Below are 17,593 nucleotides of genomic sequence, written 5' to 3' on the forward strand. Positions count from 1 at the left end.
CAGAAATAGATGTTTTTCCGGAATTCTCTTGTTTTCTCCATGATCCAGTGAATGTTGGCAATTTGATCTCTGCTTCCTCTATCTCTTTGAAACCCAGCTTGTACATCTGGAAGTTCTCAGTTCACATACTGCTGAAGCCTAGCTTGAAGGATTTTTGAGCATAACCTTGCTAGCATGTGAAACAAGTGCAATAGTCTGATAGCCTGAACATTCTTTGGCATTGCCCTTCTTTGGGGTTGGAATGAAAACTGACCTTTTCTAGTGTTGTAGCCACTGCTGAGTTTTCCAAGTTTGCTGACATACTGAGTGAAGCACTTTAACAGGATCATATTTAGGATTTTAAATAACGAATGCATTTCTTCTAAGAGATTCTTGCCCACTGTAATAGATATAATGGTCATCTGAATTAAATTTGACCATTCCCATCCATTTTAGTTCACTAATTCCTAAGATGTCAATGTTCAATCTTGCCATCTCCTTCTTGACCATGTCCAATTTACCTTGATTCATGGACCTAATATTCCAGGTTCCTATACGATACTGTTCTTTACAACATCGGACTTTACTTTCACCACCAGACACATCCAGCTGAGCATTGTTCATGCTTTGGCCCAGTCGCTTCATTCTTACTGGAGCTATTAGTAATTGCCCTCTGTTCTTCCCCAGTAGCATACTGGGCACTTGACCTGGTGGGCTTATCTTCTGGTGTCATATTTTTTTGCCTTTTCATATGGTTCATAGGGTTCTCCAGGCAATAATACCAAAGTGGTTTGCCATTTACTTCTCCAGTGGACCACATGTTGCTAGAACGCTTCACTATGACCCGTCCATCTTGGGTGGCCCTGCACACATGGCTCATAGCCTCATTGTGTTATGCAAGCCACTTCACCACCACAAGGCTGTGATCCATGAAGGGGCTTCTTTGTTTTACTAATTCCTAATCATCCTACATCTCTCAGCTTGAATGTCACATTCTCTAGGAAGTCTTCAATACTACCATTCCTCCAAATCTATGTCTGGTAGCTTCTTCCACTTTATCTTATATCTAGAGTATTTGTTATGAGTTTAATACTTTTATTCTCTCAGAATGCATGTGTTGAAATCTTATTCTGCAATATAATGATATTAGGTGAGGTCATAAGAGTAGAGCCCTCATGAAAAGGATTAGTGCTCTTCAGAAAAAGAAGTAAAAGGAATCCAGATAGGAAAAGAAGAAGTGAAACTCTCACTGTTTGCAGATGACATGATCCTCTACATAGAAAACCCTAAAGACTCTACCAGAAAATTACTAGAGCTAATCAATGAATATAGTAAAGTTGCAGGATATAAAATTAACACACAGAAATCCCTTGCATTCCTATATACTAACAATGAAAAAACAGACAGAGAAATTAAGGAAACAATACCATTCACCATTGCAACAAAAAGAATAAAATACTTAGGAGTATATCTACCTAAAGAAACAAAGGACCTATACATAGAAAACTATAAAACACTGATGAAAGAAATCAAAGAGGACACAAACAGATGGAGAAACATACCATGCTCATGGATTGGAAGAATCAATATTGTCAAAATGGCTATTCTACCCAAAGCAGTCTATAGATTCAATGCAATCCCTATCAAGCTACCAACGGTATTTTTCACAGAACTAGACCAAAGACTTTCACAATTTGTATGGAAATACAAAAAACCTCGAATAGCCAAAGTAATCTTGAGAAAGAAGAATAGAACTGGAGGAATCAACCTGCCTGACTTCAGACTCTACTACAAAGCCACAGTCATCAAGACAGTATGGTACTGGCACAAAGACAGAAATATAGATCAATGGAACAGAATAGAAAGCCCAGAGATAAATCCACGAACCTATGGACACCTTATCTTTGACAAAGGAGGCAAGGATATACAATGGAAAAAAGACAACCTCTTTAACAAGTGGTGCTGGGAAAACTGGTCAACCACTTGTAGAAGAATGAAACTAGAACACTTTCTAACACCATACACAAAAATAAACTCAAAATGGATTAAAGATCTAAATGTAAGACCAGAAACTATAAAACTCCTAGAGGAGAACATAGGCAAAACACTCTCCGACATAAATCACAGCAAGATCCTCTATGACCCACCTCCCAGAATATTGGAAATAAAAGCAAAACTAAACAAATGGGACCTAATGAAACTTAAAAGCTTTTGCACTACAAAGGAAACTATAAGTAAGGTGAAAAGACAGCCTTCAGAATGGGAGAAAATAATAGCAAATGAAGAAACAGACAAAGGATTAATCTCAAAAATATACAAGCAACTCCTGCAGCTCAATTCCAGAAAAATAAATGACCCAATCAAAAAATGGGGCAAAGAACTAAACAGACATTTCTCCAAAGAAGACATACAGATGGCTAACAAACACATGAAAAGATGCTCAACATCACTCATTATTAGAGAAATGCAAATCAAAACCACAATGAGGTACCATTACACGCCAGTCAGGATGGCTGCTATCCAAAAGTCTACAAGCAATAAATGCTGGAGAGGGTGTGGAGAAAAGGGAACCTTCTTACACTGTTGGTGGGAATGCAAACTAGTACAGCCGCTATGGAAAACAGTGTGGAGATTTCTTAAAAAACTGGAAATAGAACTGCCATATGACCCAGCAATCCCACTTCTGGGCATACACACTGAGGAAACCAGATCTGAAAGAGACACGTGCACCCCAATGTTCATCGCAGCACTGTTTATAATAGCCAGGACATGGAAGCAACCTAGATGCCCATCAGCAGATGAATGGATAAGGAAGCTGTGGTACATATACACCATGGAATATTACTCAGCCATTAAAAAGAATTCATTTGAATCAGTTCTAATGAGATGGATGAAACTGGAGCCCATTATACAGAGTGAAGTAAGCCAGAAAGATAAAGAACATTACAGCATACTAACACATATATATGGAATTTAGAAAGATGGTAACGATAACCCTATATGCAAAACAGAAAAAGAGACACAGAAATACAGAACAGACTTTTGAACTCTGTGGGAGAAGGCGAGGGTGGGATGTTTCGAGAGGAATCGGGTGGAGAGGGAGGTGGGAGTGGGGATTGGGATGGGGAAGACGTGTAAATCCATGGCTGATTCATATCAATGTATGACAAAACCCACTGAAAAAAAAAAAAAAGAAAAGGATTAGTGCTCTTAAAGAGTTATCAGAGAGCCAGCCACCTCTCTCTGCTCTCTGCCACATAAGGATATAATGAGAAGTCAGCATCCTGGAAGGGAACCCTCAGCATAACTGCATTTCTCACACTTCATTGTGCCGGGCTTCGTCGCTCAGTCGTGTCCGACTCTTTGCGACCCCATGGACTGTAGCCTGCCGGGCTCCTCTGTCCATGGGGATTCTCCAAGAAAACTAGAGTGGGTTTCCATGCCCTCACACTTCATTAATTGCCCATTTACTTGCTTCTAGCTCTTAATTTTCATCCCAGTCTCAAAGAAGGGCAGTTCCAAAGAATGTTAAACTACCAGACAGCTGTGCTCATTTCATGTGCTAGTAAGATTATGTTCAAAAATCCTTCAAGCGAGGCTTCCGCAATATGTGAACTGAGACCTTCCAGATGTACAAGCTGGGGTTTGATGAGGTAGAGGAAGGGGAGATCAAATTGCCAGCATTCATTGGATCACAGTGAAAGTAAGGAAATTCCAGCAAAGCATCTATGTCTGCTTCACTGGCTACACTAAAGCCTTTGACTGTGTGAATCACAACAAACTGTGGAAAATTCTTAAAAAGATGGGACTACCACACTGCCTTACCTGTCTCCTGAGAGGGCTGTATGCAGGTCAAGAAGCAACTATTAAAAACCAACATGGAACAATGGACTGTTTCAAAACTGGGAAAGTCATACAAGACTGTATATTGTCACCCTGTTTATTTAACTTCTATGCAAATTACATCATGGGAAATGCCAGTCTGGATGAATCACAAACTGGAATCAAGATTGCCAGAAGAAATATCAACAACCTCAGATCTGCAGATGATACCTCTCTAATGGCAGAAAGTGAAAGGAAACTAAAGAGCCTCTTGATGAAGGTGAAAGATGAGAGTAAAAAAGATGGCTTAAAACTCAATATTCAAAAAACTAAGATCATGGCATCCAGTCCCATCACTTAATGGTAAATAGAAGGGGGAAAAGTGGAAGCAGTGACAGATTTTATTTTCTTTGGCTCCAAAATCACTGTGGATGGTGACTGTAATCATGAAATTAACAGATGCTTGCTCCTTGGAAGGAAAACTGTGACAAACCTAGACAGCATATTAAGAAGCAGAAACATCACTTCACCAACAAAGATCCGTATAGTCAAAGCTATGGTTTTTCTCAGTAGTCATGTATGAATGTGAGAGTTGGACCCTAAAGAAGGCTGAGTACCAAAGAATTGATGCTTTTGAATTGTGGTGCTGGAGAAGACTCTTGAGAGAACCCTGGACTGCAAGGACATCAAAACAGTCAATTCTAAAGGAAATCAACCCTGAATATTCTTTGGAAGGACTGATGCTGAAGCTCCAATCCTTTGGCCACCTTATTCGAAGAGCTGATTCATGGAAAAGATCCTGATACTGGGAAAAATTAAAGGCAAAAGTAGAAGGGGGTAACAATGAGATGGTTAGATAGCATCACCGATTCAATGGACATGAATATGAGCAAACTCAGGGAGATAGTAAAGGTCAGGGAAACCTGGCATGCTGCAGTTCATGGGGTCACAAAGAATTGGACACAACTTAGTGACTGAACAACAAGCCCACACTAAATTAACAACTCCATGAGAATAAAGAGCATATACGTTGCATTCTTTATACCATATGTAAAGTTAATGAGTAAATATGTGTTGAATGAAGTAATGAATAATTATGAAAACAGTCCAGCCTTCCTTTCAACCCAGGGCACTGAGGAGACTCCTGAACTTCCAAAACAGAATGTTAGCTATGTGTCACCTTCTTATCTGTTTTCATGCCATGTGGTCCTGCCTTCAATCTTTAATAGAAAGCAAATTTAAGACAAAGAGCCCTGGGAGCAAGAAATCTACCTTTTCCTTTACATGCCCTAAACTATTAAAAAAAAAAATCTAAGAGGAAAACAGTTTCATATTACTATAAAAATGAAAAGAGGACTCAAGTTGAACCTCCAAAAGTCTACATATGTGGACCATACTACTTTAGTCCTTCAAGGATTTGCCTGAGGCCACTCATATCTGAAAACTCCAGGAGCATTGCTGCTGCTGCTGCTAAGTCACTTCAGTTGTGTCCGACTCTGTGAGACCCAATAGACGGCAGCCCACCAGGCTCCCCCGTCCCTGGGATTCTCCAGGCAAGAACACTGGAGTGGGTTGCCATTTCCTTCTCCAATGCGTGAAAGTGAAAAGTGATACTGAAGTCACTTAGTCGTGTCCAACTCAGCGACCCCATGGACTGCAGCCTACCAGGCTCCTCCATCCATGGGGTTTTGCAGGCAAGAGTACTGGAGTGGGGTGCCATTGCCTTCTCCAGGAGCACTAGGCACTTAGAATTCCACCGTGTGAAAGGCACACTCCCTCCCTCCACTCTGCTCCCACACATTTGATAGTTTATTTGAATAGCAACCTGTGGAGTTATATAAAGTGGTGTCTTAGAATCACTCCTATTGAGTTACTCTTTGTATTAACCCTCTGGCTTTTATGAAAAAGCAGGAAACAAACACAAGAAATTCACTCCTGCATTTTCAGTAAACATATTATTAAGACTATTGTCCTCTGCAATAAGCAGCATCCTCTACATGAAGTCCCACAAAGACGTGTGTTTAATTTGGTGTGTGCACGAATCCAAAGCTATCAATAGTTTATTCAAAGAAAAGTAGTAAACAGAAAACTGTAAGTTCTAAAGTACTGAGTGCCCACTCACTATGTCCCAAAGGAGGAAGAATCTTGCTCTGAGTTGAATTTATATCAATAATCCAAAGTAATCTTTGAGTTATAGTAAGTGTAGGTATCTTTGAGGAGTGTCTTAACTTCCCTGATTCTGGGAACATGAAATAGAGCCCAAATATTTAACTTACTTAGGAAGAAGTACTCTCCCCACCTATACCTCTCTCCACCTATACCTTCTTCCACTTAGAAATCCAAGTTGGAACTGCAGTAAGCCTGAGGGAAAAGGAGCATACTCTGATCTGCATATTAGAGGAAAAAGAAGTCCTCCAGAAGTAAACTAATTCATCAGCACTAGGGACACCATTAGGATTTGGTTGTTTTTTGTTTTTGTTTTTTAAGTTTTTATCTTTCTCCTTTTGTAATTTATTTATTTTTATTTTTGACTATGCTGAGTCCTCATTGCTGTGAGGGCTTTCTCTAGTTGTGGCAAGTGGGGGCTACTCTTCATTGCAGTGCACAGGCTTCTCATTGCAGTGGCTTCTCACTGTGGAGCACAGGCTCTAAGGCCCTGGGGCTTCAGCAGTTGTGGTGCATGGGCTCAGTAGTTGCAGCTCAAGCGCTCTGTAGTGTGGGCCAGTAGTTTTGGTGCATGGGCTTAGTTGCATGGCACAGAAAAAAAAAAAAATTAGAATCATAATTTGCTAGTTGTAGAGATGATGGAGGTAAGAGAGAGAGAAAGGGGTGATAATGGTGCTGACCTTTCTAAATTCACCAACTGGTTGATAATGGTGCCATGTACAGAGATTAGAAACATAATGGGTTAGAAAGTTGGAAGGAAGATCTTGAACTGTATAGTGGGACATACCTGCTGACTCAGTGGTAAAAAAAAAACCTGCCTGCCAATGCAGGAGATGTGAGTTCTATCCCTCTGTCAGGAAGCTCCCCTGGAGAAGGAAACGGTAACCTACTCCAGTATTCTTGCCTGGAGAATCCCATGGACAGAGGAGCACGGCAGGCTACAGTTCATAGGGTCACAAAAGAATGAGACACAACTTAGCGACTAAACAACAACTATAGAATAAACAAATAGAGATAATGTTGTTGTTGGGTTTGAGTTAAAAGAGCATTGTAGCCTGGAAATAAAGGTTTGAGAGTCAGCAACATATAGGTAATTCTTAAAGCTATGACAGTGCTGAATAGCAACCCAGAGGATGTGTAGAATGAGAAAAGATGTATCACAAAACTTTGAGGATTATCTTTTAAAAAAAATGGTAACGATTGGTTAAAGGAGACGGAAAAGGAGCAAGACAGAGAAACTGGATAAAAAATGAGAGAGTGATGTATCAGAGCAATGGGGAAGAGAGATTTTTCCAAAAGGAGTGAGTGTGACAATGGGTCAACAGTGTCAAATGTTACTGATAGGTCAAGTAAAAATAAAAAGAACTGAAAAGTGTCCATTGGATTCAGCAACAAGGAAGTCAGGACCTTGACAAGAGTAGTTTTATGAAATAAAAGTATGCTATCTGGCAAGAGACTGAGAAGTGAATCAAAGTATGAGAAGTGAATTCAAGTGAAGGAACAGCAGCAAGAAATGTAGACAAGAGTTTTTCAAGAGTTTCAAATATAAAGAGGAAAAACAGGAGAAAAAAGGCAAGATCAGAAGAAGTTGTACATTACAGAGAGATTTTACTGGATATGATTGTTTGGTTAGTTTTTTGTTCTTTGTTTATTTAAATTGGGGGAAAATTGAATGTGTTTGAAGGCTTATGGAAAGGTATGGTGGCCAACCACCAAGATGATGCAAATAATCCCTGCCTCCTGATAGTCATGTAATGTCTTACACACTCACACTGAATAGCAAGTAACGGCTTCCTGAACAGTGTGGAAATAATGGTGTGCAACTCCTGTAACTAAATGAGAAAAAACACGGTGACTTTGCCTTGCTCTCCTGAATCTCTAGCTCTGGAGTAAGCCATATATCATGTTTTGAGGACTCTCAAGCAGCCCTATGCAGAGGTCCATGTGGCAAGGAACACTCATCCTTCTTACAACTAGCAAGGAACAGACACCTTCAGCTAATAGCCATGTATGTAAGCCATCTTAGAATAGATTTTCCAGTCAATTAAACTTTCAGATGAGGCCAACTGAGGCCAACATCTTGATTGCAATCACATGAGAGATTCTGAGCCAAAAATCATGAAGTTTAGCCACTCCCAGATTCCTAACCCACAATAGCTATGTGATAATAAATGTATGTTGTGGGATTTCCCTGGTAGTCCAGTGACTAAGACTCCACACTCCCAATGCAGGGGACCTGATCCCACATGCTGCAACTAAGAGTTCACAAGCTGCAACTAAAAAGATCCCACATGCTGCAATGAAGACCAGGTACAGCCAAATAAATAAATAAAAATAAATATTTTTTAAAAAGAGGCCATGTCCTGCTGTGTCTGCTGCACATGGTAATGAGTTGCTCTAGGACCTTGCTTCAGACATAGATCAAGCCCTGAGCCTTTGGAGTGAGAGCACTGACTCCAAGACCCTGGACTACCAGAGAACTAACCCTAGGGAGTATAAAATAGTGAGAACTCACACAAAGGAAACCACTTGAATACAAGACCTGGCATCACCCAACCACCAGTAGCACCCTGTGCAGGACGCCTCATCTAAAGAACAAACAAAACAAAAATACAAACCAAATCATCAGCAGACAGGATTACCACTTCACTCAGAGTTGACCATAGAGGAAAAACAAACAAACAAAAACTCAGAACAAATCTCACTCTATAGGAAGCTTACACAAACCACTGGACCAACCTCAGGAAGGCAGAAACCATAAGGAAGAAAGAATTCAACCTTTTTCAAGGAAAGAATTCAACTTCCCTTGAAGCCTGGGAAAAGGAGACCTCAAACACAATAAGTTTTTTAAAAAAATAATGAAAAGGCAGAGAAATACTGCACAAATGAAGGAACAAACTAGAAACACAAAAGTCAAAATAAATGAAGAAGAAATAAGCAAACTACCTGAAAAAGAATTCATAATAATGATAGTAAAGATGATCAAAAATCTTGAAAACAAAATGGAGAAAGTGCAAGAATCAATTAACAAAGACCTAGAAGAATTAAAGAATAAATGTACATTACAGAACTTAAAAATACTCTAGAAGGAATCAATAGCAGAATATCCGAAGCTGAACGAATCAGTGAGCTGGAAGATAAAATGGTGGAAATAACTTCTGAAGAGCAGAATAAAGTAAAAAGAATAAAAAGAACAGGAGAGTCTCAGAGACCTCTGGGACAACATCAAATGCACCAACATTCGAATTATAGCAGTCCCAGAAGAAGAAAAGAAAAAGAAAGGGAATGAGAAAATTTGTGAAGAGGTTATAGTTGGAAATTTCCCCAACATGGAAAGGAAATAGTCAATCAAGAGGCACAAAGAGTCCCATACAGGGTAAATCGATGGAGAAACACGCCAAGACACATACTAATCAAACTAACAAAGACTAAATACAAAGAAAGAATATTAAAAACAGCGCGGGAGAAGCAACAAGTAACATACAAGGGAAACCCCATACTCTTAAGAGCTGATCTTTCAGCAGAAACTCTGCAGGCCGGAAGGGAATGGCAGGATATATTTAAAGTACTGAAAAGGGAAAACTCCAGAACCAAGATTACTCTACTCAGCAACGATCTCATTCAAAATTGATGGAGAAATAAAAAGCTCTTCAGACAAGCAAAAGTTAAGAGAATTCAGTAACACCAAACCAGTCTTACAATAAATGTTAAAGGGACTTACATAGTCAAGAAATACAACAGAAGAAAAAAGATCTACAAAATCAACCCCAAACAATTAAGAAAATGGCAATAGGAACACATATATCAATAATTACTTCAAATGTAAATGGATTAAATGCTCCAACCAAAAGACATGGACTGGCTGAATGGATACAAAAATAAATATTAAAAAAAAAAGAAAGTTCTAAAAAAATGTATGTTGTTTTAAGCTGGTAAACTGTTACAACAATAGAAAACTAATGTATAACTAATAGAGAAGGTTATAGTATTAAACAGGAGAGGCTTAAAATATAAAAGAAGAGAGCATTGATATGCAAGATGTCTGAAGAGGCAGAAGTGTTTCCTAAGGAAATGATCAGCTTCATATAGGAGAAAGGATGCCTCTTTCACGTCACAGAAGGAAATAAAAGGATGGCTATATAAGATCAAGCTGTTGGTCAGTGACAGGGAATGAGAAAGCATGCCTCCGGTATTCTCAGTTTTCTCTGATAAGAAGAAAATGAGGTTATCTGTTAAGAGTGATGAAGGAGGTAGAGAAGTTTAAAGTTTGAAAAGAACAAGGAAATTTTATGTAACTGCTGTGGAGAATAGGAAAGAGGTGACTAGGGAAATATAGAAGGATTTCTCAATAGCATTGAGATGTCAAAGATCACAAATTATTTCATGTAACCAACCTGTGAATTTTCTCCAAAATAAGATGAGCTACAGAAGTACCTGTTGGCAAAGTCTCACAAAGCAACATTGGATCACACTTCAAATTAAGATAAAGTTGCCTGTACTGTGGTCTAATCACAGCTTGATGATCAAAAATGGCAGGTGTGATTAAAGAGAAGCATGGTGCTTTACATCTGAAAGAGATGGGAAAACTGTGTGGCTAAAGAAATTCAGATGAATCCCCCAACCATTATTGTACAGAGATATGGATATTTAAGTTGCTTTATTAAAAGGTCAATCAAATCTGATAGTAGAGGAATTATTAGAAATATTTTCTGAGCATTATTAATGATTTATTATTTCTTGCTCTTCCATATAAATACCTTTTCCTTCTCTCCCAGTCTTCTTTATTCCTTTAATATGCAATTATTAATAGAGTCTAAAGGAACTATCTAAAATATAAGCCAAAATTATCTCTCTTCATGCCTATATGTAATAAACTGCATTCTTCAGAATTGGCCCATCAGATACATTTTACTCCTTGAACACAAAATATATGTATATAAACTTTATCTAACAAATAATTTGAGAAGTAATTGCTATGTAAATATTTGCTAAATAATTGCTATAATTACAAAGTAAACTTTTTTCCCTAAAATAAATACCCATCATTGGAATTCAAAGAGCAGAGTAGTGGTACACAAACCAACTACAATCTAACTAGTTTAGCTTGCCTCTTTAGATACATTTTTAAATTCCAAGATAAACCAGGCTTAGAAAGATTTCTACAATCTCACCATGCATTAGCCAAACAATAAACAATGAAATCCTAAATATGAATACAGCTCTGTATTAATCATATTCATTAAAGGATAAAATATTTCATATAGTAAAAGTTTTTAGGCCCCAAAGTATGAAATGCAATATTTTTCAGCAATGACTATTTTTAAAGAGGCACATTTCTGAAAATCCCTTGGGCTTTATCTCAATAAACAATAACACACACTAATGCAAACAGATACACTGCCAAGTCATTATGCCCATACTTATTAAGGCAAATAGGCAGCACCACAGACTAACCTGAAGCACTATAAATAACAAGACAGCTAAACTGAATCTAATGAATGATTCATGAAACCTAATTCTTCCAGTTTCTTTGGCAGTTCTCTCACAGCCAGCTGAAACAATGCAGAATGATTACAGAGATGTATCATCTGTACTGTTGGAGTGTATGCCTTATCTATTAAGCCAGCTCATTTATTTAAAAAACCATCATCATCTCATGGCTATTTTGCATTCTAAATGCTTGTTTTTGTAGAATAATGTGATGCAAATGCAACTTTTGGAGTATAAAAATAAGATTATGTCCAGAGGATGTCTGCTTCACACTTGAGACCTGATTTGGGGGTGAAATGGAGCACCCAGAATAAAAATGGCACAGACTATGACTCTCTGAGGCATCATATTATGCTCCTGGTCCAGCATTTTACCAACATGAAGGAATACAATGTCATCAAAGGGATCCTGGAGTTAAGTGAGCTGAAACACTGGTTCTATATCTGAATTTGCCATGACCTGACTTGACCCTAGTCATGTAACAAAACTTCAGATGTCTAGAGAGAGTTGGACTATAAAGAAAGCTGAGTGCTGAAGAATGGATGCTTTTGAACTGTGGTGTTAGAGAAGACTCTTGAGAGTCCCCTGGACAGCAAGGAGATCCAACCAGTCCATCCTAAAGGAAATCAGTCCTGAACATTCATTGGAAGGACTGATGCTGAAGCTGAAACTCCAATACTTTAGCCACCTGATGCGAAGAATTGACTCATTGGAAAAGACCCTGATGCTGGGAAAGATTGAAAGCAGGATGAGAAGGGGATGACAGAGGATGATATAGTTGGATGGCATCACCAATTTGATGGACACGAGTTTGAGTAAGTTCCGGGAGTTGGTGGTGGACAGGGAAGTCTGGCATGCTGCAGTCCATGGGGTCGCAAAGTGTCAGACATGACTGAGTGACTGAACTGAACTGAATCTGGCAAAATCTGAGATTTTATTGGCAACATAGCACACTTCATACCATGGAAATCTAATATAGTCTAACACAGACACAGAGAGAAGCTTTCATGAAGATCTTCTAACTCCCTACATTAGAATAACTTTATTAAGTTTTTCCCTTATAAAGAGAAAATGACCCCTTCTTTCAATATAACACCAACATCCATGTAACATGGAGAGGGGAGGAGGAGAAGAGGCAGTTCTGTTAGGAAAGAAAGCTTACTGCCCTTTCTCCAAGAGGTTTATAAACCTATCTGGCTCAACGGCTTTATCTTATTCTTTTATCTTCAAATGGGCTATGATGAGACCAATGAGACTCCTTGATCCCACAAGAAGTCTCAGAAATCTTAAATGTATAGATAAAGAAGGAAATCAGTCTTTGCCATCCTGACCTTTGCCTTGCTTTCAGAAGAAAACATAACTGATCATAAGAAAATGAGCCCCAAGGTCTCAGCTCACCAGTTGTCAATTAATAAAGGTTTTTTTGTTGTTGTTGTTGTTGTTGTTTTTTGCGGGGGGGGAACTATCCCAGAGCAGTGAGGGGGGCCGGATATAATCATGCTGTGTGCTTCGTGTGCTCAGTCGTGCCTGCCAGGCTGCTCTGTCGTGGGATTCTCCAGGCAACAGTACTGGAGTGGGTTGCCATTTCCTTCTCCATTAATAAAGGTTTTTAAAACTGCTTTGTAACTATTTAGTGGATCATGAAAATCATTTTTTAAATTATGTGATAGAACTTCACCAGGGGTCCAGTGATTGAGAGTCTGCCTGCCAATGCAGGCTGGTTCTCTCCATTTCCTGATTTGGGGAAGATTCCACATGCCATGGGGCAACTAAGTCCATGTGCCAACTAACCTGGTGTGCCAACTAAGCCTGTGTGCCTCAACTATTGAACCCCGCACACCCTAAAGCCCATGCTCTGCAACAAGAGAAGCCACCACAAATGAGAAGCCTGCACACTATGACTAGAAAGTAGTCCTTGCTCAATGCAACGAGGGAAAACTCATGTGCAGCGAGTAAAACTCAGTGCAGCCAAAAATAAATAAAACTTTTTAAAAATAAATAAAATTACATTATGTATTTGTATTCAGGCTTACACATATTGGGTCATGATATAAAATTCTTTCTATGAATCACAAGTCAAATATTTGAAAAATACTCTCAGTTAGTAAAGAATCCACCTGGAATGCAGGAGACCCTGGTTCGATTCCTGGGTTGGGAAGATCCTTTGAAGAAGGGAGAGGCTACCCACTCCAGTATTCTGGCCTAGAGAATTCCATGAACTTTATAGTCCATGGGGTCACAAAGAGTCAGACACAACTGAGTGACTTTCACTTTCACTATCTAATCTACAACAGGGAATGGGATGAGCAAAGAAAATCCACCATTTGACACCTAGCCATAGTGACAAAAATTTCAGCAAACAAGTAGAGGAGATCATCTGATCTTCCACACTTCTTTATATCAGAACACTGTCAATTATTAATATAACAGTTCAAATTGCCTTGTCTCATAGAAGGGTCTGGAGAGAACTCCAGAATTATATGTTGGGTTCACTCTCCCTCACCATTTCCTCCTGTAATGTTTGTCATTTTCCCATATCTGTAAATAAAGGTATATGTCTATGAGTGATGAAGACTTTATGTGTGTCTATGTACAAAATATGTAAACATAGAAGTTATATATCTATGTACAGAACTTGTTGTTGTTTAGTCACTAACTCCTGTCCGACTCTTTGCAACCCCATGAACTGTAGCCCACCAAGCTTCTCTGTCTATGGGATTTCCCAGGTAAGAATACTAGAGTGGGTTGCCATTTCCTTCTCCCCAGGCTTTTTCCGACACAGGAATCAAACCCATGTCTCCTACATTGGCAGGTGGATTGTTTACCACTGAGCCACCAGGGAAGCCCCTATGTACAGAATATGTAAGTATAAAATGGTATTTCTTGTTAGTATGGGCAATACTGGATCTGTCCATCATAAAGTTTGTTAAGGAGGTTTTATCTGGTGGAACACATGCAGCTTAGGGATGTGGGGGAAGATACCTTAAAGCAAAAAGCTGCAAATTATGATAAGCTGTCTGCAAGCACTAGATAAAAGGCTGGCAGTCATGTGCCCAATAGGACAGCTGACAAGGAACACTGACCAATGTATATGTGAAACAGTTTCCTCGTTCATTCCTGTTCTGCTGTTTCTTGCTCATACACCCTAAAAAGGCCAACCCCATCGGTGCCAAACTGCCCTGAATATTAATCTAGGAACAGGTAGAGCAGTTGCCTTCACTGCCATTTCTGCTCATTACTTAACCTTTTGTCTTTCTCTCCTCTTTTAGATGATATATATTATATATGTTGTATGCATATATGCTTAAATGACAAATTCATAAAACTGATCATTTGCTACATTTTCAGTCTGTATGTATAAAGTTATTCAAACAGCATCTTCATTAAAAAATTCATTTTCTCATCCACACATTTTTCATCTACACTAACTCTAAATCTGAAGGAAATGGAAACACTAAGGGAAGCATACAGAACTTCCCACAGAGAAGAATAAATCGATTTCATTTTAGTCTCACCTTTTTATCCCCAAATGCAGTCATCACACTATCTAGAACTGACATAAATCGGAGAAAGAAATGCATGAGAGAGGAGAGGATGGGTGGAAATACTATTAAATACCATTTTCATAGCTCTTAGCAATTTTACAAAAGCACCCACATATACATCATAATATTTAATTCAGACTACATTTTGGTACTGTAGACAATATTATTCATCTTTATTTTTCAAATAAGAAATGGAGTCTCAGAAATGTAAAAACAAAGCCAAGACTCAAACACAGTCCATCTGATTGTTCCATCTACATCACTGCTTCTCTACTGCCTCAAGATATTTAGAGCTTGTTCAAAACAGATGAAGTCCTTAAAAAATTAAAATTAAAAAATATACATCCTCCCAATCCCTTTTGACCTCACCTATAATTCTGCATAATGTTACAAAGACCTCATTAATATCTGCTCTGGTCACAGGTCTCTGCTAACCACTAGTTATCATCTTCCATAACCATCCAAATCAGTGGTAATAACTGTCGAGAACAGGGCCAATACTCTACTTTCCCCTGTTCTCCCATTGCAAATCTGATTTCCATATCTGAACCTAACAATTAACTAAATATAATACTCAAAATTCGGGATCAAAATCAGGAAAGCTTTTCATGTTTACTCTATCTGTAAAATATAAATACAAGGTAACCAAAGAAACCAAATTAGGGTTGTCTTAAGACAATCCTCCTAGTTACATGAGTTTAGTTACTGGGAAAATCAGTGTAGATATGAAAAGAAACAGCTTCCCCAGCAACTCAATTTTGCCCAATCTCCTATAACCAAGAATGTGATGGGAAGACATTAAGCTATTGAAAGATCACTTTGATGAATATTACATTTTACTTAAAAAATTGTTGAACATCTCTAATGTGTGTGCAATCTGTGCCTGTCATACCACCACAAAAATATTGATAGTAGTAGAGCATCAGAGATTCTGTTATCTTGGCTCCTGGCAAATGGACAATAGCTGTTCTTTGATATCTTGTCCTGATGTTCCCTTTTTTTTTCTCACTCTCTTGCTTTCTTCCCCATAATAACAGACTGCATATCTGAAACAAAAGTTTCTATTTAAGGCCACTCATATCCACACAGTGTCACAAAAAAGAACAACTCTGAATCATCCCTTACCCTGATTTAACAGGTAACTTCTCCAAAGGGTTTTTAAATTATGTTCAGTTATCCCATTTGAGGGGCCTGGGAGGTCTGTTTGTGTCTTTGTTGTTGTTGTTACTGTTATTATTATTTGATTTGATTTTGTTTGATTGGTTTTGTTATATTTAGTTGTTTTATAATTAGAATTCTATACAATAGAGTTTAGTAATAGAAACAAACTCCCAAGAATGATATATGAGATTACCTATACACACACAAATATTGCAAATTCAGATTCAAAACAATCAAGATCCAAAAGCAAAAATATAAAAGCAACATCAGGGAGTAAAATGTATTTGTCATTACAGTTAACAAAGTCTTTGTTTTTTCTTTCTTACTGTACTGATATTTTTTGCCATATAAGGGATATTCATCCTATAACACTGTGTAGTCTTTAACAAACATAAATACTACTGTTTGAAAACAGTTTTTATTCTGCATTCCAAAAACATCTTCTATTTTAATCATTTTAAATGAATTAGTAACACAATACTTAACTTATCTTGTGGTAAATATTTTTGTCAAGTTAATATTTGAAGCAATACATAAAGTTGAAATTTTATATATTGAATTTCATGTTGATTGTGTTCATAACTGACCTAGGTCATTTTGAAGTTCCATATTCACAATCAATTGCTACATTATATATAGGGTTGACTGTATGTCCACAAACATTTCATGGTAAAATGGCTGAGAATTCCACATAACTGTCTTGATCTATCTCATTATTGTTCATTCAAAATAGCCCAGTAATGCATTACAGAAGCAACAAGGATTTCAAGAATTCAGTATCTGCTTCTTACCAATAGTATTCCTCACAGGAAAAACATATATAACTGAGCCACTTCGCTATACACCAGAAACTAACACGACATTGTAAATCAACTATACTTCAATTTAAAAATAGGATAAAAAAAAGATAATAAAATCCTAAAACAATGTAAAAAAAAAAAAAAAAACAACCACACTGAAACATTACCTCATTGGGCAGAGTCCCTGCACCCTTATGCCCAGGCTGGGGAAACTGGCTTCAGTAGAATGAATCTGGGCCTGGTTTCACCATGGATTATTCTGGAATTATTCCTGGAAGTCCATGCTGAAGCTCGGGCTGAATCATAGCTCAGCTGCAGTTCATGCTCGGGGATCCAATCCTCCAGTCTCAAACCCAGGGCTTGAGGCTTAGAGTGCGGCATCCCAGCATGGGCCGCGCGAGTCACACCTGGTCCCCTGTGCCTTTGATGCTTCTGGAAGGGCCACTCGGTTTTGGGGGCTGGGGTCCTCACTGGGGAGACTCACACATACTTTCGTTCTCAGCCCTGTGAAGGGGGCCCATCCCCTCAGTTAGGATTCCAGCTCTGGGCACGGCCAGGGTGGGTGGGGGACACTGACTTGCCATGTCCAGGGCCCGAAGCAGACTGGGCGGCCTTGAGGTGCTGAGACAA

The sequence above is a fragment of the Dama dama genome, chromosome 12, assembly GCF_033118175.1.
Source record: "Dama dama isolate Ldn47 chromosome 12, ASM3311817v1, whole genome shotgun sequence".
Lineage (NCBI taxonomy): Eukaryota > Metazoa > Chordata > Mammalia > Artiodactyla > Cervidae > Dama > Dama dama.